The 25,680-nt window shown below is 40.5% G+C and overlaps 1 protein-coding gene across 3 annotated transcripts in view; it reads left to right on the top strand.

Annotated features, from left to right (window-relative positions):
* SMYD3 (SET and MYND domain containing 3) overlaps positions 1 to 25,680 on the top strand; it is a 777,767-nt gene that overhangs the window by 452,915 nt on the left and 299,172 nt on the right. Inside the window, exon 1 of one of the 3 annotated variants that reach the window (XM_051820810.2) lies at positions 901 to 1,075. The exons of the other annotated variants lie outside the window; for them this stretch is intronic. The gene's annotated coding sequence lies outside the window, so the exon portion shown is untranslated. Of the gene's footprint in view, positions 1 to 900; positions 1,076 to 25,680 lie in introns of those variants that run through there. 3 annotated transcript variants of the gene reach the window in all.

The following is a 25,680-nucleotide window of genomic DNA, read 5'->3' as shown; positions in this document are numbered from 1 at the left end:
TGCAGGTTGATTTAATTCCCAGAGACAGAGTTTGTAGGCATATTATTCATTTTGCTTCCTGTTGTCTCAGGGACCAAAGTATTTTACTGCCTTTCTTGCTGTACTTTTGTTAATGTACGGTCCTCTCATGTCACTGTTTTTTGCTACTCAGCTTTGTTGCCATGGCTTTCAGACGTGTGTGTGTGTGTGTGTGTGTGTGTGTGTTGTGAGAAATCTCCTGGTGTCCTGAAGGTGTGTCTTTGTTGCAGACTGACCTAAGTAAATTTGTTAGCGATTATTTGAAAATGTATCTGTAGGCTCTAGTAGTTAGAGGTAAATGAGATATGAAGGTCTTCTCCCCTGTAAGCACCCTTCCAGGAAGTGTGTTATGACTGGCTCATATGCACGTGCAAACGTTTGTTAACAAGCACAAACACTGTCATCTTACCTGTTCTGTAATCCTATTGAAGCCTCTAGCTCTTTGTCCTTTTCAGTACTCAAACAAGCATCTTTCATGGAAAGATTTACTTGAAGCAGGTGCAACAGTTTTAGGATTCAGCTAACCTAGATACAGTTCCTTGACAAAGATCCATACAGGTTCCATCATAGGAAAAATAATTTCTATCATAATTTAAATTAATAAACTCTTTATGGTTGATCAGAGACAAAGGTATTTGATAATTGTTGGTACTGTAGAGGAAGAAGCATAGCTTTCCTTCTATAGGCTGAGGCTCCTATAACAAAAGACAGATGAACAAGAGAAAAACATACACATTTATTCAAGTTTTACAGGAGAGAGCCTTCATAAGGAAATGAAGACCTGAAAGTACAGTTAAACCTGAGTGTGTTGTGTAGTAGGTGTGATGAAGGGTCAAGAATGATAGAGGAATATGATGCAACAAAGGGGGGGGGTGGTGAGTGACAAGGTAAAGTAATACACTGAGAAGCACTTAGCAAAGGCTTGTTTGCTCTCATGCTTTTCTCTGTCCTTATGTGTCCAGAGATAAGCATGCTTGTTTCAACACTGGTAATGCTGCTCTATTCCGGGTACAGGGAAGAGTACCTCTCACAGGACAAACTTTGAACCTCCTTCAGGGTAAGGTCATAACTCCTTTCTAAGTTGTTTGATTTGTTTAAGGACAGAGGGACTTTTCTGTTCTTGATATTTTCTCAGATTCTTTCAGCTTAAAATATACAGTGTGGTGACCAGCATTGTGGCATAGTGGGTAAAGCAGCCACCTGTGACGCTGGCATCCCATTTGGGCACTGGTTCATGTAATGGCTGCTCTACTTCCTATCTAGTTCTCTGCTAATGTACCTGGGAAAAGCAGTAGAAGATGGTCCTAGTGCTTGGGCCCTGCCACCAGCTTGGGAGACCAATGAAGTTTTAGACTCCTGACTTTGGCCTGGCCCAGACCTAGCGGTTGCAGCCATTTGGGGAGTGAATCAGCAGATGAAAGATCTCTCTCTCTCTCTCTCTCTCTCTCTCTGTCTGCCTTTCAAATAAATTTTAAAAAGAACTCTCTGAAGCTGGTTGCCAACATTCCATATGGGCGCCAGTTCTAGTACTGGCTGCTCCACTTCTGATCCAGCTCTCTGCTATGGGCTGGGAAAGCAATAGAAGATGGCCCAAGTCCTTAGGGCCCTGCACTTGCATGGAAGACCTGAAGACCTGAGAAGAGCTCCTGGCTCCTGGCTTCAGATTGGCCCAGGTCCAGCGTTGTGGCCATTTGAGGAGTGAACAGAGGAAAGAAGACCTCTCTGTCTTCTCTCTGCCTCTGCCTCTCTGTAACTCTGCCTTTCAAATAAATAAATAAATCTTAAAAAGAAAGAAAGTAAGGTCCCAGTATGCCAATGTAGCAGATTTGGGGTTAGTGTGGCCAGAATCCCATTGGTAGCTACCTATGCCGTGGTGGTGTATGATTAGATTAGATTAGAGTGTGTCAGATGATAAATAACCACTCCAAGCATAATTCCTCAGTAGAGTACTTGAGATGTTAATTAATTCCATTAGGATGTGAATAAAAAGTAGCCAAAGACATATAAATTAAATTGTAAATACTTACTCTGTATTGAACTATTTAAAATTTACTACAATGTAACAGTGCCTTTGCTGTAGATAAAACCTAACGTTTTTTAAAGAGAAAATGGAATATTCTTCGGGAGGTACAGATTTAAAGCTGCATTAAGAGGAAAACAAAGGTAGATATATTGAGAAACAATTAGTGCTCTTTCATGTATTCTCTTGGGTGCTGTAGTAATAAAATATTAATGTATATTGTTAGGGATAAAATAGTATGCTCTGAAGAATATGGATAGTCACTGATTTGTAATTATTTACTGGATTTTTCAACTAAATGATTCAACCGTAGAACTATCAGATCAATAATTAACCTGAAAAAGAGTGAATAATGTAAGTGATTTACCTTCCTCTTTGATCACTGACACAGCGGTGACAGTTTACCTTTTCTGTATGTGTGCTGGACATCTAAGAAGAAAATACGTAAAAACTTAAAGGTATCAAAGTATATTTTTTGATAAACATAAAAATATCCCCATACAAATACATAGTAAACACATCATAAATTTCTTTGCTTAACAAAGGAAGGAATCAACAGGATGGTAAAACTGATTCCCAGAAGTTTCTAGAGATTAACTATATATGAGCACTGGCAATGTGCTGGGAAAAGGTGGTAGATTAATAAATTGGTTAATACCTTATAAGGTGGTAAGGTTGTAATCTTTGGGATTATCTGTTTTTATTTGAAGATTCATTTAATTGAAAGGCAGAGAGGGAGGAAGGGGGGTGAAAGAGAAACTTCTGTCCTCCGATTCATTCCCCAAATGACTGTAACAGCTGGGCCAGGGCCAGGCTGAAGCCAGGAGCTCCATCTGGGTTGCCCACATGGTGGGCAGGATCTCAAGTACTTGAGTTACCATTTGCTGCTTCCCAGGCACATTAGTAGGAAACTGGATTGGAAGCAGAGTAGCCAGGACTCAAACTAGCACTTGGATATGGAGATACAGGTGTTCCAAGTGGCATCTTAACCTGCTATGCAACAATGCCCATCCTATAGATTATCTATTACACAAAAATTTTATTTTCTTATGGACAGAAATTATAAGTTAATAAGAAGTTTTTAACAGTCCTGATCCTATTATCCCTATAGATAATAGTCTTTCAAGCAATGGTCCATTGTTTTCAGCTATTAAATAATACTTTGGTGGGCTTGTTTAGACAATGGTGCAGTATGACGTTTGAAAGGATATAAAATTATTCTTTTGACCTATTTTCAATTTTTTAAAGGTTTATTTTATTTATTTGAAAGACAAAGTTACAGAGAGAGGTAAAGACACACACACACACATACACACACACACACACACACACACACACAGAGAGAGAGAGAGAGAGAGAGAGAGAGAGAGGTCTTCCATCCTCAGGTTTACTCCCTAAATGGCTGCAATGGCCGGAGCTGAGCCCATCCAAAGCCAGGAGTCAGGAGCTTCTTTCAGGTCTACCACATGGGTGCAGGGGCCTAAGGATTTGGGCCATCATCATCTGCTGCTTTCCGAGGCACATTGGCAGAGAGCTGGATCGAAAGTGGAGTAGTCAGGACTCAAAGCAGTGCCCATATGGGATGCCAGTGCTGCAGGCCAGTGCTTTAACCTGCTGTGTCACGGCATCAGCCTCCTATTTTCAGTTTTTTTTTTTTTAAACAAAAGTTTTGGTTTGATGTGGTTTGACCTGGTTTTGGTTGATAGGGAATTGTATGGTTCTTAAGGAAATGCCAAATTGTAACAGTGTATATTTATTGTATTTTTGTATACTTACTTGGACTGAAGAGTGGATCTTCAGTCCTAGTAAGGAAAGGGACTCTTAGTTTCTGCTTATCTAGAATATAAAGATTACCTTTTCTGTACCAAACAAAAAAATCTTTGATCCTTCTGGCTAGCAGTATCATTTTGTACTATTTTATGACCTTTTACTAGGTGACAGGTATTCTGATGACAGTAAAGAATAGATTCCTCTAATTTCTCCTTTCTTTTTAAGAGTTATTTAAAATTCTTCTTTGTGTCTGTATCATATGTGCACTAGAGGGCTTGAATTTGGTAAGGTAATCCCAGAGTAGACGTGTTGGCTCTGCTACTGTAATGAAGGCTGCCGTCTGCTGCTTTGGAAATTACTACTGTGTTTATACATTTAGCTCCCTTTTTAGACTTTAGTCTTCTTGATGGGGTACCTTGTGGAATTCATTTAGGTGGTCTTGTTAGCACATTTTTGGACACATTATACTCTGAATGATCATTTGTTGGTAGCCACAGCTTTAAAAAGCTTTTCAATGAACCCTAGTACTTATCAAAGGAGGTCCAGGGTCTTTAGCATGGCTTCAAGAATAACCATAACCTGATCCACACTTCAGTATTCAGAGTTTGCTCTCACAGCTCCTACCTGTGTAGCATTTGAGGTCCAGCCGTGTTGGGCTTTTCACCTTTTCCTCAGATGCCTGCACTCCCTGCTCTCCTGTTTCTACTTTGGACCCCTCACCCCCATCTTACTTGTGAAATGTGCATTCTTCAAGCACCAGCTCTTCTTATTTGCTAAACTGAAAAAAAAAAAATCATCATTTTTCCTACTCCTTTGAAACAGTCAACCTTGGGGCCAGCGAGTAAAGCAGATGGTTGCAGCACCAGCATCCTGTGTGGATGCTGGATCCAATACCAGGTGCTGCACTTCACGTCCCTCTCCGTGCTAGTGGCCTGGGAAAGGTGGTGGAGGATGATCCAGGTACTTGGGCTCCTGTATGTATGTGAGAGACATGGAGGAAGCTCCTGGCTCCTGTATGTATGTGAGAGACCTGGAGGAAGCTCCTGGCTCCTGGCATTTTTTGGCCCATTTCCGGCCATTGAACTCTTTGGGGAGTGAACCAGTGAATAGAAGATCTTTTCTCTGTCTCTCCCTCTCTGTAACTACGCCTTTTGGGTTGGTAAAATAACCCAATCAACTTGTTTTATATCCATATAAACTGAATGTTTTACTTTAGTCTTAGAGGATAAGGGCCATCTTACTCATCTTTTTTATCTTTCTGTGTATGGCAAACCCTTCTTTCAACAATACATCAATACAAATAAAGAATAATAATTCTTTCAAATGACATCCTTTGATGAATACTATCACAGTAAATACATTTAGTAAATGGTAGCCCCCTGTAAATTTTTTCTTTTTCTGTTTTTAAATTCAAGTAGAAGGAAAGAGCTAAATAAATTCTCCAGCTCTACTGTGACTTAAAAAAATGACAGGGGGTTGCAGAAAGCCTGTAAAATAAGGGAGCAAGTTAGTGACGGGACTTTAACTTTTTTTTTTTTTTTTAATTTATTTGGCAGGTAGAGTTATAGACAGAGAGAGAGAGAGAGAGAAAGGTCTTCCTTCCATTGGTTCACCCCCCAAATGGCTGCTACGGCCAGCGCTTCGCTGATCCGAAGCCAGGAGCCAGGTGCTTCCTCCCTGTTTCCCATGCGGGTGCAGGAGCACAAGCACTTGGGCCATCCTCCACTGCCCTCCTGGGCCATAGCAGAGAACTGGACTGGAAGAGGAGCAGCCGGGACTAGAACCCGGCGCCCATATGGGATGCCGGCGCCGAAGGCGGAGGATTAACCAAGTGAGCCACAGCACCGGCCCCTTGACTTATTTTTAAATATTCATATTTTGGCTACCACCATTACTGTTCTTAAATCATTAGTTTTTTATATTAATTAACTGAGAATACAGTGAGGTCTGAAGTCTAAAATTGTGAAGTTTTTAAAAAAATCCAGTAGAGTTATATTGAAACAAAATTTGATTCTGTCCTGAAAAAAAAAAAAAGGATTTATTAGAAAGACTCTGAAGCCTTACTTAGCTCTTCTCTGCTGTGGGTGTTCTCACTGGCAACAATTTTGAATATTGGAGAATTTGTGAGCAACACTGTAGAATCAAGGGTAGACTATGTAGGAAGTGGAGTTACAAGTTTATCTTTTTTTAAAAAATTTAATCTTAAATTAGATTTTATTTATTTTTAATCTATAATCTTAACATTTTAATTAGTTTTGAAAAAAATTGTAGGTATTGCAAGTATTATAGATATCAGAAAAATTTATTAAAAATTTCTTTTTAAGATTATTGTAAATTTTTCTATAGAGATGTATTTCCTATTTTGCCTTTGTGTGGCTTCTTTATATAGTTTCTTCTTTAATTGAATGAAGAATAGAAACTTAGAAGATTTTAGAGGATTTGTGGGGACTTTTGTGTGTGAACTTTTTTAAAAAAAGATTTATTTATTTGAAAGAGTTACAGAGAGAGGAAGAGATACGTAAACAGATAGAGATCTTCCATCCACTGCTTCACTCACCAGATGGCCGCAAAGGCTAGGGCTAAGCCAGGCCAAAGCTGGAAGCGTCATCTGCTTCTCCCAAATGGTTGGCAGGGGCCCGAGTACTTGGACCATCCTCCACTGCTTTTCCCAGATCATTATCAGGGAACTAGATTGGAAGTAGAGCAGCCATGACTCAAACAGGCACCCATATTGTATGCTGACATCACAGGCAGTGGTTTGCCTGCTCTGCCACAGTCCCCTTATGTACCTATTCTAATATACAGGTATGCCTCATACTACTTATGTAGATGAACATATTGTCAGAGTATAGATGAGATATTTGCTGGCTAATACTCACATGGACAGTGAGAGAGAGAGACAGAGAGAAAGGTCTTCCTTTTGCCGTTGGTTCACCCTCCAATGGCCGCCGCGGCCGGCGCGCTGCGGCCGGCGCACCACGCTGATCCGAAGCCAGGAGCCAGGTACTTCTCCTGGTCTCCCATGGGGTGCAGGGCCCAAGCACTTGGGCCATCCTCCACTGCACTCCCTGGCCACAGCAGAGAGCTGGCCTGGAAGAGGGGCAACCAGGACAGAATCTGGCACCCCGACCGGGACTAGAATCCGGATTGCCGGCGCCGCAAGGTGGAGGATTAGCCTAGTGAGCCACGGCGCCGCCGGCCTTTATGTGTTTGAAAGGCAGAGTTACAGATCTCCCATGTGTGTGCAGGGGCCCAGGAACTTGGGCCATCTTCTACTGCTTTCCCAGCCCATAGCAGAGAGCTGGATCGGAAGTGGAGCAGACAGGACTTGAACTGGCGCCCATGTGAGAGGCCGGCACTATAGGCCGGGGCTTTAATGCACTGAGCCACAGTACCAGCCCCTATTATAACTTCTAAGGCTACTGTTTTATCAGTTATTTTCTGTGTTCCATCTTTTTGTTATTGTTCCTTTATCTGTCTTGTCTTTTCTTTGGGTTAATTGAGGTTTTTGTAATTAATTGATTTTTTTCTTGCTGTCCCTTTTTGAATTGTTTACTGTTTTCTCTAGGGATTACAATATTCTTATTTAAATGTTCACAATGTATTTAGAGTTAATACTGTACCATTTAATGTAAAATATAGACTCCCATCCCCCCACCCTTATAGAAGGCATATGTATTACATCTGCATACTTTAAAACCCCACAACATTTTACTTTTTAGTTTAAATAGTCATATAAATTTTGATAAAATTCAGAAAAATAGTCTTTTATGTTTACCCACACATTGACCACTTCCAGTATTCTTCATTCTCTCATGAAATTCCAACTTTCCATCTGGTATCATTTTCCTTCAGCTTGAAGAACTTCCTTTAGCACTTCTTACAATGCAGGTTTGCTGGGAATGGATTCTTTCAATTCTCTTTTGCATGAAAATATATTTTGTCTTCCTTTTGAAGAATATTTTTGCAGATTTTAGAATTATTTCTCTCTCAGCACATGTTTTAGTTTCCTTTTGCTGCTGTAAAAAATTATCACAAACATAGTGGCATAAGACAAAGCAAAATATTATCTTACAGTTCTGGAAACCAGAAGTCCAAAATTGAACTCATTGGGCTAAAACCAAGGAGTAGGCAGAACTGTGTGCCTGCTGGAGGCTTGAAGAGAGAATCTGTTGCGTTGCCTTTTCCCACTTCTAAAGACTGCTCACAGTTGTGGCTCATGGCCTCATCTTTTATCTTCAGTGGCAGCAATGTCATGCTGAGTCTTTATCATGTACGGTTGCATCTTTATCGTTGCCATCTCTGTTTCTTACATTTATGTCTGCCTCCTACATACATGAGAAGCCTTGTAGTAATAATGGCGCCAGCTGGATAACACAGGATACTGTCCCATGTCCAGGTCAGCTGAATAGCACCCTGAATGTTATCTGTAATTGTAATTTTCTTTGCCATGTCACTTAATGATCACTGGTTCTGGAAGTTAAGACTTAGATATCTATCTTTGGAGAGGCTGCTGTTTTTGTGAACCCCAGCATTTTAAGATGTTCCACTGTTGTTTAGCTTCCATAGTTTCCTTGAACTCAGCACCGTCCTTTATCATTGTTTCCTTGCAGATATGTGATGTGATCTGCCTGCTTGCAAGGTTGCATCTGTTTTTCATCAGATTGCGTGTGATAACCCTTGATGTAGTTTATTTGTGTTTATCTTCCTTATGGTTAGCTACTATAACTGGCACAAAATTTAGTAAAGTCAATTAGTAAATAATTTTTCTTTACCATTTTTTACATTTCTTTTCTTTCTAGGACTCTGCTTGCAAACATAATGCATGAAACTTCCAATATTGCCCGTGAGACCATTTACCCTTTTTCCACTCATTCTCTGAGTTCTTGAGATTGGATTATTTTATGAACTTTTTTTCCATATTACTCACAATATGATGTTAAACCATCCAATACTGTTTTTAGTTTAATTGCAGATACTGCAGGTTTTAGTTTTAGAATTACCATTGGGTTCTTTTTTATTTGTTTTTTTTTTTTCTGGTATTTTTTATTTGTTCATTTATACATGCATTTTTGTCTTTTCTTCCCTGGGCATACTAATGAAAGCTGATTTAAAATGTCCTTATCTAGTTATTCTGAAATCTCAATAATTATAGATTGGTCTCAATTCCCTTTGTTTTTCCAACTCCTCTTTATTCTTTATATGTCTAGCAATTTTGCATTTTATTCAGAATATTTTTAGTATGTTGTGGGTTTCTGAATCATTTTATGCTCTCTTGAAGAATGTTGGGTTTTGTTTGTTTATTTTAGTGACTATTAACTTGATTGACCCATTCTTCAAACTTTGGTGCTGTTATGAAGTGCAGCAACTAAGATCATGTTTCATTTCTTTTAGCCTTAGCTGGCTGTTTGACATGACACCAGTGAATGTGGATTTCAGGGGTTACCTGGAGTCTGAAGGAAAATTTTTGCATTAACTTTAGGATTCCCCTTCTGTGACTCTCACTGGATTTTTTTTGTCTCACTTTTTCCTCTCTAATCTGAAAAGCTGCAAGCTTGTGTCCAAGTTTTAAATGCCCTAATTAGCACAGCCTCAAAGCTTCTAGTATCAGTCAAAATCCCTCTTTTTTTTCTTTTCCTTTTCTTTTTTTTCCCCAGAAACCTTTTATTTAAGAAATATACACTTCATGCATTTCATAAATACACCTTTGGGAACATAATGATTCTGCAAGAAATTCTTTTAGTGGTTTTTCAGTTGTTTCAAGTTTTGACTCCTCTCCATTTTCTGCTTGCTTTTGGTCACTCCCTATTGCCTTGAGGTAGGGGGTAGTTTTTTATATTTTATCTGGAGTTCAAAGTTCTTACACCTGATAGATTTGTTACCTTAAGTAACAAAATGGTGCTCCGTCACCATTTTCAAAAACTTTATTAGAACTGTTTAATGACTAATTGCTTCTAGTTTATGTTCAGGTTGTTGGATTTTGTTTGTTTTGGCAAGCCAATGAAAAAGGGAAATGATTCTCTTTCTTTTAAATTTTTTAAAAAAATTTATTTGAGCAGCCAGCACTGTGGCATATGGAGTAAAGCCGCCACCTCAGTGCTGATGTCCCATATGGGCGCTGGTTCAAGTCATCGCTGCTCCACTTCCGGTCCAGCTCTCTGCTGTGGCCTGGGAAAGCAGTGGAAGTTGGCCCAAGTCCTTGGACCCCTGCACAGGTATGGAAGACCTGGAAGAAGCTCCTGGCTCCTGGCTTAGGATTGGCCCAGCTCTGGCCATTGAGGCCATTTAAGTAGTGAACCAGCGAATGGAAAACCTTTCTGTCCCTGTCTCTCTCTGCATATGCCTCTCTGTAACTCTGCCTTTCGAATAAATAAATACATTTTTAAAAATAATTTTTTATTTGGCTGGCACTGTGGCTCACTAGGCTAATCCTCCGCCTTGCGGCGCCGGCACACCGGGTTCTAGTCCCGGTCAGGGCGCCGGATTCTGTCCCGGTTGCCCCTCTTCCAGGCCAGCTCTCTGCTGTGGCCAGGGAGTGCAGTGGAGGATGGCCCAAGTGCTTGGGCCCTGCACCCCATGGGAGACCAGGAAAAGGCACCTGGCTCCTGGCTCCTGCCATCGGATCAGCGCGGTGTGCCGGCCGCGGCGGCCATTGGAGGGTGAACCAACGGCAAAGGAAGACCTTTCTCTCTGTCTCTCTCTCTCACTGTCCACTCTGCCTGTCAAAAATAATAATAATAATAATTTTTATTTGAAAGTGTTTGAGAGAGGGAGTAGTGTCTTCCATTCACTGGTTCACTCCCCAGATGCATGTGAAGCTGGGCTCAGCCAGGCTGAAGCCAGGAGCCCAGAACTCCATTTAGTTTCCCCACATGGGGGACAGGGACCCAAGCACTTGGGCCATCACCTGTGGCCTCCCAGGATGCATTAGCAAGAAGCTGGATCAGAAGCTCAGGAGCTGAGACTGGAGCTGACATTCACTGACAGGGGATGGAGGCGTCCCAGGCAGTGACTGAACTCACCGTGGCACAGGATCTGCCCTTTCTCTTCCTTTTCTAATTTTGAAAGATATTACACTCTGAATTAGCCTAGAAGATTCTCTGTAGGTCTGATCTAAGTTAATGCTTAGGAACTGCAGACCACTCCTTAATTTAGTGTAATCCTATTTTATTATCACTCTGGTATTAATGACCTAGGTGTAGATTAATTTGCCAATTATTACACTTGATTTCTTACTAGGGAATTATACATAATATATGGATTTCATAAGTTGCACAAGAATGAAGTCATATTTTAGGAACTTGTGTAGCAGCTAGTGTTGTACTTTTCTACTACTTTTCTTGCATACTCTGTAATCATGACTAGTGATTAGTTGTAGTGGGATATATATTGTCTGAGATTTTCCAAATTATGTTAGCTGCAACAATGTATCATCAATCACTTTAAAAAAAAATGCACACAAAGCTAAAGCCCTTTGGCTTCAGTCCTCAGTCTCTTTTTCTACCACTTTTCACACTGTCCTTTCCAAGAGGTAACCCCTTCCATTTTGGCATGTGACCATGAAAGTCCCACACACATATCATCCTCATAAGAAAAACAGGACATTGCTTTTTTGTTTGGATAATGACATCACAATTTATATATGCCTGCAGAACCTTTTCATTTTTACCTACTAATATGTATTGGATATCTTTTTGTGTTTCTGATATTCTATACTCCAGTGATCCTGCTGATAGTTAACCTAGCCTACTGTAATCTCCTTCAGAAACCCTTTAATTAGTATTCCTAATTGAGCCAGTAAAGCTTCATTGTTTTGGAGCCTACTTATTTGAAATTTGTGATAATTAGGCCCAGAATAGAATTGAAATTTATGGCTGCCAATTAATGACTTAAAAGAATATTTTTCCTAACTAAAAGATAAATGGCTTTTAAATCCAGTTTAAAATGTTCCAATTACACATTAATTTTTATCTGTTTCATTATCCAACACAATCGTAACTTGTTCTGTTCACTCTGAGCATTTGAAAACAATAAGAGGTACATGCCATAAAAAGAAGTCTATAATCAGATTTGTCACTAATGAGGACTTTGCTTATGTGTTCATATACAGTCAATCCCTTCACACTTCATTCCACAACTTCACTTTGTTCTGTTGCTTTCTGATTAAGATTTCAACAGATTCCATGAGAATGAACTTGGTGAGTAGGACTCCCTGTGGAGCTGATCACTGGGTACTTAGGGAGAGGAAATACAGAGATATTGTTTTCTGGTATTTTTTTATTATTATTATTTTGACAAGCAAAGTTAGACAGAGAGAGAGACAGAGAGAGAAAGGTCCTCTTTTTTCCGTTGGTTCACCCCCCAAGTGGCCGTCACCGCTTTTGCGTTGCGGCCGGGGTGCTGCACTGATCTGAAGCCAGGAGCCAGGTGCCTCCTCCCGGTCTCCCATGCGGGTGCAGGGCCCAAGCACCTGGGCCATCCTCCACTGCACTCCGGGGCCATGGCAGAGAGCTGGACTGGAAGAGGAGCAACCGGTACAGAATCCAGCACCCCAACCGGGACTAGAACCCCGGATGCCGGCGCCACAGGCGGAGGATCAGCCTATTGAGCCATGGCGCCAGCCTTCTGGTATTCTGGTAGCCTAAAGCTTTTCATCATTTTGTAAGTCCTTTTGAAAAGACAAAATGGTAATAAACGAAGGCTGTGTTAGAGTACAGATATCTAAAATCCTATGATTTTGAAATGGATACATTTATCAGATCTTTTACAGATTGCTACATTAATGCCCAGACATGTTTCTGGCTAAACACCAAGAGAGTATAATTGTATCTGGTCAATATTAGATACTGTTTCTTCTTTCTCCTTTGAGAATAAACTCAGCTATGGCACTGTTCTCGTCTTCCATGTAGTGCTAAGGGTAGGACCTGAAAGAGTGCTGTTGCCATGAGTTTAGAAATTGCCGGTTCCTAACAGGCTGGTTCTCAGGGTGCCTCTTTAGTAGTGTTTGCAACTCTGAGTCCCCACGCCCCTCAGCCTTCCATGGTCTAGGAAGGGGCAGGTGACCATCTCTCATAGCATGGGCCCTGCCTCTGATTCAGTCCTAAGAAGTGGGCACTGCATCTGCGGGCATGCTTTATTGAGGAGAGAGAAGAGGGGAGAGGTGATGCTCCTGTCTTCCTGTCTGAGGCTAGAGACATTAAGGGTACAGGCAGAATGATGACATTCAAGGCTGTAGCAAGCCCACTGCCGATCTAAGCCTTCCTGGGGAGATTTAGAACAGTTCCTGCCCAATGCTATCCCCAAGTGTAGTGCAGCCTAAGCAGATAGCTGTAGTAGTGAGATAATGCTGCTACCTCTGCTTTAGGAAGGAGCCTGTGAAAAATGTTGGGTTCTTGTTCAAAGAAAGCAACAAAGGTTTTAGATAGAAAGAAGCGTGATGAAAACCTTGTGGTGATGTCTTCTGAGTTTTAAAATGTTATCTTTCTCTTTTATGTTGGCTCTGTTTCTTGATTTGGTATTATATTCATTAGTTTGGCTTATTAATGCTAACTAATTACCAGAAATAATGCATGCATTTAGGAATTTGTCTTATGTTTAGTTTCTGGCAACATTTTTGTCCTTAAATGCTTAGCATGATTTATTGGCAAAAAATAAACATAGTGCATTGTAGGTTAGCCGATTAACATCTGCAGATAAGCCTGCTTTCAAGGTTTTTAAAATCTAATTTAGAAGCACAATTATCATAATGGTATTCTTTTGTTTAATGTGAATTGTGTTGGATTCTAATGTTGACATGAAGGCATAGAACCTTCCCTTACACAGAAGAAAATTTTCACAACTTTGGCAGATGGTCAGTGTGTTTTATTTCAAATTAAAACATTTTGTTTTGGACTTTGTGATTTCAAAGTTCTCCTCCCTATGTCAGAACAAGATGAGGCAAGTGTGATGGGGCAGGTGTTAAGAATACAGAGCCCAGACCAAACTGACTAGCTGTGTGACTCTGAGCAAGTTACTTAATCTCTATCATGTAGTGGCTGTGACTGAAAATGGAGATAACAATTCAAGTGTTCTGTGTAGTAGGTTGCTACCATTTTATTTTGAGATGGGAGTGCCCACGTTACCAGTGAAAATGATCCCAGTGACTATTCTAGTCCCAGCTGCTCTGCTTCTGATCCAGCTGCCTGCTAATGTGCCTAGGAAGGCAGCAAATGATGGTCCAGGCACTTTGGCCCCTGTCAACCACATGGGACACCCAGATTGAGTTCCAGGCTCCTAACCTTGGCCTGGTCCAGCCTTCGGAACTGTGGCCATTTGACAAGTGAACCAGTGAATGGAAGATACCTCTCTCTGTCTCTGTCTCTTCCACTCTTTCTCTATCACTCTGCTTTTCAAATAAATATAAACTTAAAAAAGCATAAAACATAGATTTGAGGGCCCCGCATTGTACCCTTTTAATAAAGGCAATTGTGAAATGACAGAAATGACAGCCTTTTATGCTTGGGTGTTCCTTTTTTTTTTTTTTTTTTTTTTTTTCTGACCTGTAGTTTAATTTCCAGTGTCTAGACTTAATAGTCTTAAATATAATACATACAAACAAAATCATCTGGAGCTGATTTTTTCACACTAAACACTTAATTCTGATTCTAATTTACAGGAAGTTCATTCTTTTAACCACACCTCTAAATGAAAATCACTTAATTAAACTGAGGAAGATTTAACTCTCCTTAATTGTTTTTCTAAACAGACACATGCTGGATTTACTTATGCTGAAAAACAACCAAACCATTTGCAGACCTCAAGTTCATTTTCATGGACTCTCCGTGTAGTCTCTCTTTCCTCCCAGTAGGGTCTTTCAAGGACCATTTGCTCCTCTTGTAGTGGCCCCAGCTCAGTCAGTGCTGGAGAGTGTAGCCTTTGTGCCTCTGCAGTCTTCCTTTACAAGAGGCTAACTGAACTGGACCTCTCCTGGGCACATTGCACACACAGTACCGTATTTCTAAAAACTCTGGGTTTCTGCCAGGTTGCTGTTATGTATCTGCTCTTCATTCCAACAAAATAGTAGAGCAGATCTCAGTGAAGTTATTTATATATTGTGTAATTAATGAAAGTAATCTTGCTTGCTAGATTCACGTCCAGGAGCAATTGTCCTGAGTTCTGGTGTTGAGCTCTGCTTTCCTCTGAGAACCCCAAGGGTCTGATTTGGGGGAGGGCACTAGTGAGTGGAAGAGTATCTACTGTTTGTACCAGGAGGCACATGTCTGCAGAGCACCATTATGATTTAGCATTGGAAGGAATTGGAAATCCTGGCACATCAGCTGATAAAACCCAGATGTTCTCAACCTGCACCTTTTCTCCCAACTCCCAACTTCATGATTGAAGTTTTTATCTTTTAGTCCAGGAGAAGATAGATAAAGGAACAGTAGAGAGAATCTGAGTGGATGGGGGATACTTGGCTTATTTACCAGTCAGATACTTGCAGCTTAAAATAGTGTTCTAATTAAGAACAAAAGTAAAACCAAGCTTTTCCTGCTGGCTACGGAGATATGCAAAAAACGCTAGCCATATGAGTGTTTGGTATGTTTTAGCATTTTGATAGGGTCTCCTTTATTTTGTCACTGAGGGTAATTATGACCTTTGTGACTTACACAGAGCCTTTTGTTCTTGTAGCTCTATCTTAACTGACCTACACTGTCTTCAGATGGCTGCTAAGTCAATTCAAAAAGACTGTGGGCTCTTACTCATTAAAACTTTTACTTACACTGGGTTTCTCCAAAACTTTACTAATTCAAAGAAAGACTTCGCCTACTAAAGTAATGAATTCTGCTACTCTCTGCTTACATCCAGACTTTAATTATAAGCCACAATTACACCAGAATGGTAAACCTTAAATAATTTAACAGGTTTCTCAGCAGGTGGATAGCAGCACATAGAGCAACATGCAGTTACACTCAGAGCTTTATTTTCCCTGACCCATGATGCGATGCATCAGTGCTGAGAGATGATGAAGTTTGCCCTGCCCACCCTGAGGAGCTAATGAATTTAATATAAATACCTGTGAGTAGGGTGAGTACATACAACAGGGCAGATAACAAGGAATGAAAACTTTAAACAGTAACCAGGGATTTTAAAACATGGATCCATGGGATGCTGTGGAAAGTATTTACTTGTTAATTTAGAGTTTAGTGCCAATTTTACTGAGTAGCTAAACATCACTTTCTACTTTTCTCCCAAGGTCATGGTTTGTTGTCAGATTTATTTATAAAATAGTTTGCCTTTCCTTACTCAGAAGCAGTGACAATTTTGGATATAAATAGGTTAAAATTTACCTTTTTGCTATTTGTAAAAAATAAGTGGTTTAAAGAAAAATATAGCCCTGTAAAAAATTACAAGACAAATTCTTGACCTACCTGAAAGAACAATCCTCTGAAATATTTATATCCAAACTGTTCAGAAGCTAATTGCATATCTATTAATTCATTAAAATTAAATTCTTAAAATATCCACTAACCCGCATTTTATTAGGCTAGTATGAAGGACTGTATTTATACTTGAGATAAACTGAACTGAATTATTTTTAAAATTTAGATTTATAATTAATTTATTTTAAGAAATTATCATCCAGGATTCCATATTAGTAAGATCTGGTTTTATATTTAGACATTTATATAGTAATGAGCTTTAAATCTTCTCTATACAACCTGTTTCAATTCTACCTGTACTGTCCTTTATCTCTTCCCTTACTAGTTTGTAAGGAATCCTATAAAGCAAATTAATGACAGTTATTTCCTGTCTGGAAGTTTATAAAACAAAGCAGATATAGACATAAAGTAGAAAAGAAACACTTGGAGTACAGAAAAAAAGAAGTCTGATGTCAATATGAGATACTCTTCTAATAGTGAGGGGGAAAAAGGAAAAGAAACATAAAGGGCTTACTCTTTTTAAAAGATTTATTTTATTTATTTGAAAGACAGAGTTACACAGAGAGGTAGAGACAGAGAGGTCCTTCATCCACTGGTTCACTCCCCAGTTGGCCGCAACAGCCGGAGCTATGCCAGTCCAAAGCTAGGAGCCAGGAGCTTCCTCCAGGTCTCCCATGTGGATGCAGGGGCCCAAAGACTTGGGCCATCCTCCACTGCTCTCCCAGGCCATAGCAGAGAGCTGGATCAGAAGTGGAACAGCCGGGACTATAACTGGTGCCCATATGGGATGCCGGCACCTCAGGCCAGGGCACCTCTGCACCACAGCGCCTGCCCCAAGGCTGATTCTTTAAGTAGGCTGTAAGTTCCTTGAGGGCAAGAACTTTGCCATAGTTATATCCCATCCATTGGCATCGAGATAAACAGTGTTTTGGTTATGAGGTTGTCAAGAGATAGTTAGCAAAAGGGGGTAGAGGCATTAACAGGGCTTTCAGAACATTCTCGCATTTGAAGTGCTAATAATTTCTGGTGTGAATTTGGTGATAATAATGTTTCAGTATCTAATATTAATTTTTTCTGATTTATTGTGAACTTGAATTACATTTAGAAGTGATAAAATAAGTTAAGAGAATTGTATGTTTATATGGTAGAATTTTGGGAGGATTTGTTCTCAAAACACTCTTTTTTTAAAAAAAAATGCCATCTCACTAGCCAAAGTGATCAGTTTCAGTTCACAATTGATCATAATGATAGGATTAAGAGTCAAAGGGATCACACAAACAAGACTAGTGTCTGCTAATACTAACTGATAGAATTAAAAAGGAGAGAATGATTCAACATGGGAAGCAGGATACACAGCAGACTCATAGAATGGCAAATGTCTTCAACAGCACTCTGGCCTCAGAATCAGCCCTAAAGGCATTCAGATCCGGCTGAAAAGCTCATGAGACTATTTTAGGCATGGAAAGCCAAGACACTCTGGCAAAAAAAAAAAAAAAAAAAAAAAAAAAAAAAACCAAACACCAAAAAACAAAAAACCACCAACAACAAAACCCTTAAATGAAAGCTCTCTGCGAGTGAGATCCCAGTGGAAAGAATGGGCCATTAAAGAAGGAGGTACCTTTCTTTGAAAGGAGTAGAGAACTTCCACTTTGACTATGACCCTGTCAGAATAAGATCGAAGTCGGCAAACTCAAAAGGCTTCCATAGCCTTGGCAACTCATGACAAGAACCTCGGATGATTACTGATGCCATAAACAAGAGTGTCAATTTGTTAAGTCAACAATAAGAGTCACTGTGCACTTACTCCCCATGTAGGATCTCTGTCCTTAATGTGTTGTACTATGTGAATTAATGCTATAACTAGTACTCAAATCTTTACTTAATATATACTAAATTGATCTTCTGTATATAAAGATAATTGAAAATGAATCTTGATGTGAATGGGATGGGAGAGGGAGTGGAAGATGGGATGGTTGCTGGTGGGAGGGAGGTTATGGGGGGGGAGCCACTGTAATCAATAAGCTGTACTTTAGCAATTTATATTTATTAAATAAAAGTTTAAAAAAGATTTATTTGAAAGGCAGAGTTATGGGAGATAGAGAGAAAAGGAGAGAGAGAGACTGATTCACCAAATGGCCGCAATAATAGAGGATGAATCAGGCCAAAGCCAGGAGCCTGGAGCTTCATCCAAGTCTCTCATGTGGGTTGCAAGAACCCAAGTATTTGAGCCTTCTTCCATTGCTTTCCCAGGTGCAATAACAGGGAGCTAGCTGCCTCAGAAGTGGAGCAGCTAGGACTTGAACTGGCGCTCACTTCAGATGTTAGCATTGCAGGCGATGGCTTAACCCACTGTGCCACAACACCAGCCACTTGTACACTGTCTCAGGATATAAGTCTGGAATTACAAGGTGGATAAATTTTGGGGTGATTATTCCCTTAGCTCCAAAATTACTTAACTGAATTGCCATAGTGTTCCTTCAAATAGTAAGCATCCCTAGTAAATGTAAGTTTTGATTCTGCTTAAGCAATGCATTTTTCACATAACTTTCCAGTAGGGCATTGAAGAAAGCAGGGTACATCTCTCAATACATTTATTGAAGTGCTAACCCTAACCCTATGAAGAAAATAAGGACACACCTGTGCATTCATTTATTTAGACTGTCTTAATTGTATAAGGTTGAGCTTAAGAGCCATAAGGAAAACATTTCCTTTTGTAACCTATACTTTGTAGTACTGTGGATTTAGCCAAGAATTGCATACTAAGAAATATGGGGATTTCACCATCTCTAGAGAGTGTTTTCATCTAACTGGGTCTTTATGCATATTTAGTTATATTCTGCTTTGGTCCAGAAAGGATTAAAGCTTTGAGAAAATCTATACATATATGAAATTAAAAATAAAGTGTAAGTGAAGTAATCAGGAGTAATCAGGATAAGATGTTAGGAAAAGTAAATTGAAATCAGAAATAGGATTACTACATAAATTACAGGCTATGAGGAGCTAAATAGTCACAAGAGAAAGAACACAAATTTGATTGTTTTTTGAACAAAGCCAATACCAAGAGCATACCATGAACAGTGAAATGCTTCCAGGTCTGTGTCAGAATTTTCCAAATTTAGTCCCTCCTGAAGGCAAAAGGATGGAGTCGACCTTTGAGGAACCCTGCTAAAATGGTAATGTTTATTCAGTTAAATGTTTATTGAACCTGAACAGTTTGTCAGTTACTGTGCCATATGCAGAGTGGGGTGGGGGTAGCATAAATCAGAGTAGACCAGGAAGTCACAGTGTGTTGTGATAAATCCTGAGAAGGGGAGTAAGCACAAAGTTACTATGACATCCGATCCAGACTGGAGGGGGGGAACCTCTGGGGATGGTTCGAGTGGATGCCTCAGCTCAGTTCTCATGGACACATGGCTTTCTTAACCTAGCCCAAAGTAGAAACACATTGCAGGCAGGGAGAACTGGTGGCCAGTATGAGGAGGCAAAGGCTAGAAAGTGTGATGTCTGTGAACACTGCATGCAGTAGTTCCCCTTGACTGGAACAGAGTACAAAAGTGAGGCCAGCTCTCTGCTGTGGCCTGGGAAAGCAGTAGAAGATGGCCCAAGTGCTTGGGCCTCTGCACCTGCGTGGGAGACCAGGAAGAAACACCTGGCTCCTGGCTTCGGATCTGTACAGCTCCGGCCCTTGAGGCCATTTGGGGAGTGAACCAACGGAAGGAAGACTTTTCTCTCTGTCTCTCTTACTATCTGTAACTCTACCTCTCAAATAAATAAATAAAATCTTTAAAAAAAAAAAAAGGTGAGCAGGTGTTGAGAATGGCTAGAGAGAGCACGCAGCACATCAGAAAAGGGCTCTGTTGTGCCCTGCTCAGGTGATTGAGTGTGATGGGAAGCCTCCGTGATCCTCAGCAGGGGAATCACAGCAGGGAGATTGGATAGGATTGCTTTAGTGATTTAAGAAAGAGAGCAGAGGTCTGAGTTAAAGTGGTGGTAGTGGGTTCAGCATGTGGTACAGTGGGTTAAACCACTGCCCTCAGTATCCCATATGGGATACTGTATCCCATATGGGCACCAGTTTGAGTCCCGGCTGCTCCACTTGTGATCTAGCTTCCTGCTAATGTGCCTTAAAAAGCAGCAGAATATGCTTGAAATACATGGACACCTGCCACCCAGATGCAGTCCCAGATGGAGATAGAGGCTCCTGTCTTTGGCCTGGCCCGTCCCTGGCCATTGCAGCCATCTTGGAAGTGAATGAGTGAATGGAAGATCTCTCGCTGTCTCTTTCTCTGTTGCTTGCTTCCTTTCTCTCTGTAACTCTGCCTTTTAAGTAAATAAATAAATCTTCAAAAGGATGGAGACAAGGAGCCTATGCAAGTTATCAAGGATCCAAACTGACATGATTTGATCTTGGAGACATCAATGACCATGAGGAAGAAGTAGGAACTGAGATTAATTGATGGTTTCTGCCACAGTCTCTGGGCAGAGAAGAGTTAAAAAAATCACTACCCTTGAAAAGGCCTGCTTGCAAGGTTGGCTTTTGACTGGAATCTGTTAACTTAGATTTCAGGAGGGTTTTCCCCATTATCTCATAAGAGTGGCTCACTGTGCCTTGAGCCGGTGCCGCGGTTCACTAGGCTAATCCTTTGCCTGCGGCGCCAGCACACCGGGTTCTAGTCCCGGTTGCTCCTCTTCTAGTCCAGCTCTCTGCTGTGGCCCTGGAGTGCCGCTTGGGGGTGAACCAATGGAAAAAGGAAGACCTGTCTCTCTGTCTCTCTCTCTCTCTCACTGTCTAACTCTGCCTGTCCAAAAAAAAAAAAAAAAAAAGAGTGGCTCTCTGTGCCTCAATTATTTGTATAAACAATGTGATTTATGTTGAACACCTACTATCCTTATGGAAATCTAAAATGAGGTAGAAGTTGGCTACGTGACTGGCCTCCAATAAAAACCCTGGGTACTAAATCTCTAAAGAGCTTCCCTGGTTGGTAGCATTTCACATTTTTTGGAGAAATTGAGTATGTTTGTGTGACTCCAGTGGGAGAAGACCCTTGGAAACACACTTGGTTTCTCTCACGCTTCTTCCCATGTGTCTTTCCCTTTGCTGACTTTGCTCGGTATTTTTTCACTGTAATAAATCATGGCCATGGTATGACAATATGCTGAATCTTCTGAGTCATCCCAGAGAATCACTTAAACGAAGGATGTTCTTGGTTTCCTCTCGACACACTCACATGTTGATATTAGTAGTAGCTCTGACAGAGATAAAGGACATGTAGGAGTAGCTAGTTTGGGAGGGGAATAGTGATACATTCTCTGAGTTTTTGAGTTTAGTTGCTTGTGTTGCTTTATTTATTTTGAGCTAGCATTAAGTAATTGGCTGTTTGCTGCCTATTTCAAGATTAATGTACTAAGAAAATACTTTTTTCAGCATGCTTTTGTTAATTCATTGAGCAGATATTTGCTGAAACTTCAGTGAACATTTGGAGCATTTTAGGTATCTTACAGGCCATAATGGTGCTTAGGAATATGGATTAAGAGTCAAAAAAGGTTATAATTTCACTGGGAAGGTAGGATATTTCCCTTTGAAAAATAAAATACTGAGGTAGACATTCAGCCTAAAGTTCAGGACGTGTGTCCCATGTCAGAATACTCAGCTCCTGATTCTGACTTCAGCTTCCTGCTTATGAAGACCCGGGTGGCAGTGGTGATGGCTCAGATAATTCGGTTCTTGACAGTCATGTTCGAGAGCAGGATCAAGTTCTGTGCTCTAAGCCTCTATTGGGCCCAGCCCTGGCTATTTTGGGCATTTTGGCCATTTAAGGAGTGAACCAGTGGATGGGAACTCTCTCTCTTTATCTCTCTCTCTCTCTCTCTCTCAAATAAATAATTAAAAATTTTTAATGAGGGGCTGGCATTGTGGCAAAGTGGGTTAAGCTGCTGCTTGCAATGCCATCATCACGTATGAGTTCCTATTCTAGTCCAGGCTGAAATGCTCTTATTTAATATGTAGAACTATTAAATCAGCTGCTCAAAATGAAATACTTGGGTTTGGCAAATCCTTTCAGAAATGCAATGTTAAAAGAAAAAGCATTTTTTTTTAAATTAAAGCAATTTTTTTCAGTAATACCTGGTATAGCTGTATTGGTTAACACTGCCAAATATGAAATTATAACTTAGGTGCTGGTGCTGTGGCACAGTGGGTTAAAGCCCTGGCCTGAAGCACCGGCATCCCATATAGGCGCCTGTTCTAGTCCTGGCTGCTCCTCTTCCAATCCAGCTCTCTACTATGGCTGGGAAAGCAAAGAGATGGCCCAATACCTTGGGCCACTGCACCCATGTGGGAGACCTGGAGGAAGCTCCTGGTTCCTGGCTTCAGAGCAGCACAGCTCCAGCCACTGCGGCCATCTGGGAAATGAACCAGCAGATGGAAGACCTCTCTCTCTGTCTTTATCTCTCTCTGTAACTCTGTCTTTCAAGTAAATAAAATAAATCTTTTAAAAAATTATAACTTAAATATTCTGTACCATCCTCTCTATTTTAACTTACATATGAATTCTTAAATGCCTTCTGTCTAGCATAAATGGATTTTGTTTAACAAATATTTTTACCATTTAGGCTAGTACCAGTTTCAGCTGGCTTCTGCAAGCAAAGAACACATTTCTTTTTCATTAGTTCTAATTGAGTTCCAGAAATGAAATATTGTTAAGCCACAGGATAATTGTATCTTATTTTCCTTTTTCCTGAAGCTTCTCAGAAAAGTAAGACCTTTTAAAAGGAGAAGAATGCATTTTTTCTTAAATCTGCCACTCCGTAGCCTCAAATCTAGTAGTACTTCTGATCATTTCTATGATGTTTTGCCTTCAGTGTCAGTTTTCACAACTGTGTAGTGCTATGTTGGCTTAGCATACCTGATGATAAAATATGAGTGAAAGATCCTTTTGCCAGTGGAATAATGCAAGGCCAAATACCTCTATTGTTAAAATCTCTGTACAATTTCAAGAACTATGAATTTAACTATTTCTAACTCAAAGTTCCTCTATTAGTATAGAATACTTAAGGTCATTTTAATTTCATTTCTTCATTTTTATCTGAATGAATGTGTTTTATTGTCCCTGACCCTTCTAGTTTGGAAAACCTAGCAAAAACATGCCACCTGCCTTTCATCTAATATCTTATCCAAAGGATCTATTGCATAGCTCATTTACTGTGATCACTTGTAAATTTGGAATGCATTAGAGATGTGGATGGATATGAATAAGTAAATTGACACCTTTGTTAACTATAAGAAACAATATCTAGGGGCTGGCGCTGTGTCTCAGTGGGTTAATCCTCTACCAGAGGCACCGGCATCCCATATGGGCACTGGTTCTAGTCCCGGATGCTCCTCTTCAGATCCAGCTCTCTGCTGTAGCCTGGGAAAGCAGTGGAAGATGGCCCAGGCACTTAGGCCCCTGCACCCAGGTGGGAGACTTGGAAGAAGCTCCTGGCTTCAGATTAGCTCAGCTTTGGCTGCTGTGGCCATTTGGGGAGTGAACCAATGGATGGAAGACCTTTCTCTCTGTCTCTCCCTCTCACTGTAAATCTATCTCTCAAAATAAACAAAATCTTAAAAAAAGAAACATTATCTATACATTATTTTTTATTACACTGAAAGTCCTCTGTGTGATAGAGTTTTGAAAATTCACAACTATCGGCCGGCGCCGCGGCTCACGAGGCTAATCCTCCGCCTAGCGGCGCCGGCACACCGGGTTCTAGTCCTGGTCGGGGCGCCGGATTCTGTCCCGGTTGCCCCTCTTCCAGGCCAGCCCTCTGCTGTGGCCAGGGAGTGCAGTGGAGGATGGCCCAGGTGCTTGGGCCCTGCACCCCATGGGAGACCAGGAAAAGCACCTGGCTCCTGGCTCCTGCCATCGGATCAGCGCGGTGCGCCTGCCGCAGCGCGCCGGCCGCGGCGGCCATTGGAGGGTGAACCAACGGCAAAGGAAGACCTTTCTCTCTGTCTCTCTCTCTCACTGTCCACTCTGCCTGTCAAAAAAAAAAAAATAAATAAATAAAAAATAAAAAAAAAAATAAAAAGAAAATTCACAACTATTTTTGCTTCCTTAAAAATGCTTTTGCTTTTTCTGTTGTTTCTACAATGTAAGTTCTGTGGAAGAGCAAGATATTTTTTATGGCCTTTCAGACTGTGAGTTGTTATATTTGGCTAAAGAAGGCTTCGATGAGCTTCATTATACTGACTTTTCAACAGCAATCTTCCAAGGGCTTGAGAAAGTATAAAATTTTTATTTCCCTAGGAAGAGAAAGGCAAGAAAAAGACCCAGTTCTGCCAAAGGTAAATGAATCATTTATTCTTTCATAAGATAATGTACTACTCTAGGTTACTGCCTTGTGTTTGATTCCATCATTCATAGATTCCATCATACATATTTTAAGTAATACTTGGTTCACAGCAAAGTTGAGGATAAGTTATAGAGAAAGCACATGAATTTCCCATCCCCACACATGTTTAGCTTCATATTCTTTTTTTAAAAAGATTTATTTATTTATTTGAAAGGCAGAGGCAGAGGTAGAAAGAGAGAGGAGAGAGGAGAGAAGGAGAGAGAGAGGAGAGAGAGAGAAGTCTTCCATCCACTGGTTCACTCCCCAAATAGCTGCAACGACTGGAGCTGTGTCAATTGGAAGCCAAGAGCCAGGAGCTTTCTCTGGGTCTCCTACATGGGTGCAGGGGCCCCAGGACTTGGGCCATCTTCTATGGCTTTCCCAGGCCTTAGCAGAGAGCTGGATTGGGAGTGGAGCAGCCAGGACTCAAACCAGCGCCCATATGGGATGCTGGCACTGCAGATGGTGGCTTTACCCACTATGCTGCAGCGCCAGCCCTGTAGCCTCATGCTCTGTCAAGACTCTCCTGCCTTCTTGCATGGTCTATTTGTTACAGTTGATGAACCTATGTTGACACATCATTATCACCCAAAGTCTGTAGTTTAAGTTAGGGTTGGTACTAATGTTGGTGCTGTATGATGTATGTGTTTATGTATATGGAAGTGTATCTACCATTATAATATCATACCAAGTAGTTTTACCATTTTAAAAATCCTCTGTGTTGTACCTATTCATCTCTCCCTCTGTAATCACTGACAATCACTGATAATTTTACAGTCTCCAGAGTTTTTTTTTTTTTCAGAAAGTCACATAGTTGAACTCAGATAGTATGTAATATTTTTGAGTTGTTTTCACTTAGTAATATGCATTTAAGTTTTCTCCTGTCTTTTCATGGTTTGATAACTTATTTCTTTTTAATACTGAATGATACTTCATTATCTGGATGTACCACAGTTTATTTATCCATTTACCTATTGAAGAACATTTCAGTTGCTTCCAATCTGTGGCAGTTATGAATAAAACTGTAGTTATATGCAGATTGTTTGGTGCATATAGTTTGTATCTTCACTGAGTAAATAC

Source organism: Oryctolagus cuniculus, chromosome 13 (genome assembly GCF_964237555.1).
Source record: "Oryctolagus cuniculus chromosome 13, mOryCun1.1, whole genome shotgun sequence".
In the NCBI taxonomy this organism is placed as follows: domain Eukaryota; kingdom Metazoa; phylum Chordata; class Mammalia; order Lagomorpha; family Leporidae; genus Oryctolagus; species Oryctolagus cuniculus.
The sequence above is the reverse complement of the archived record's forward strand: the minus strand, read 5'-3'. Positions and strand labels throughout refer to the sequence as shown.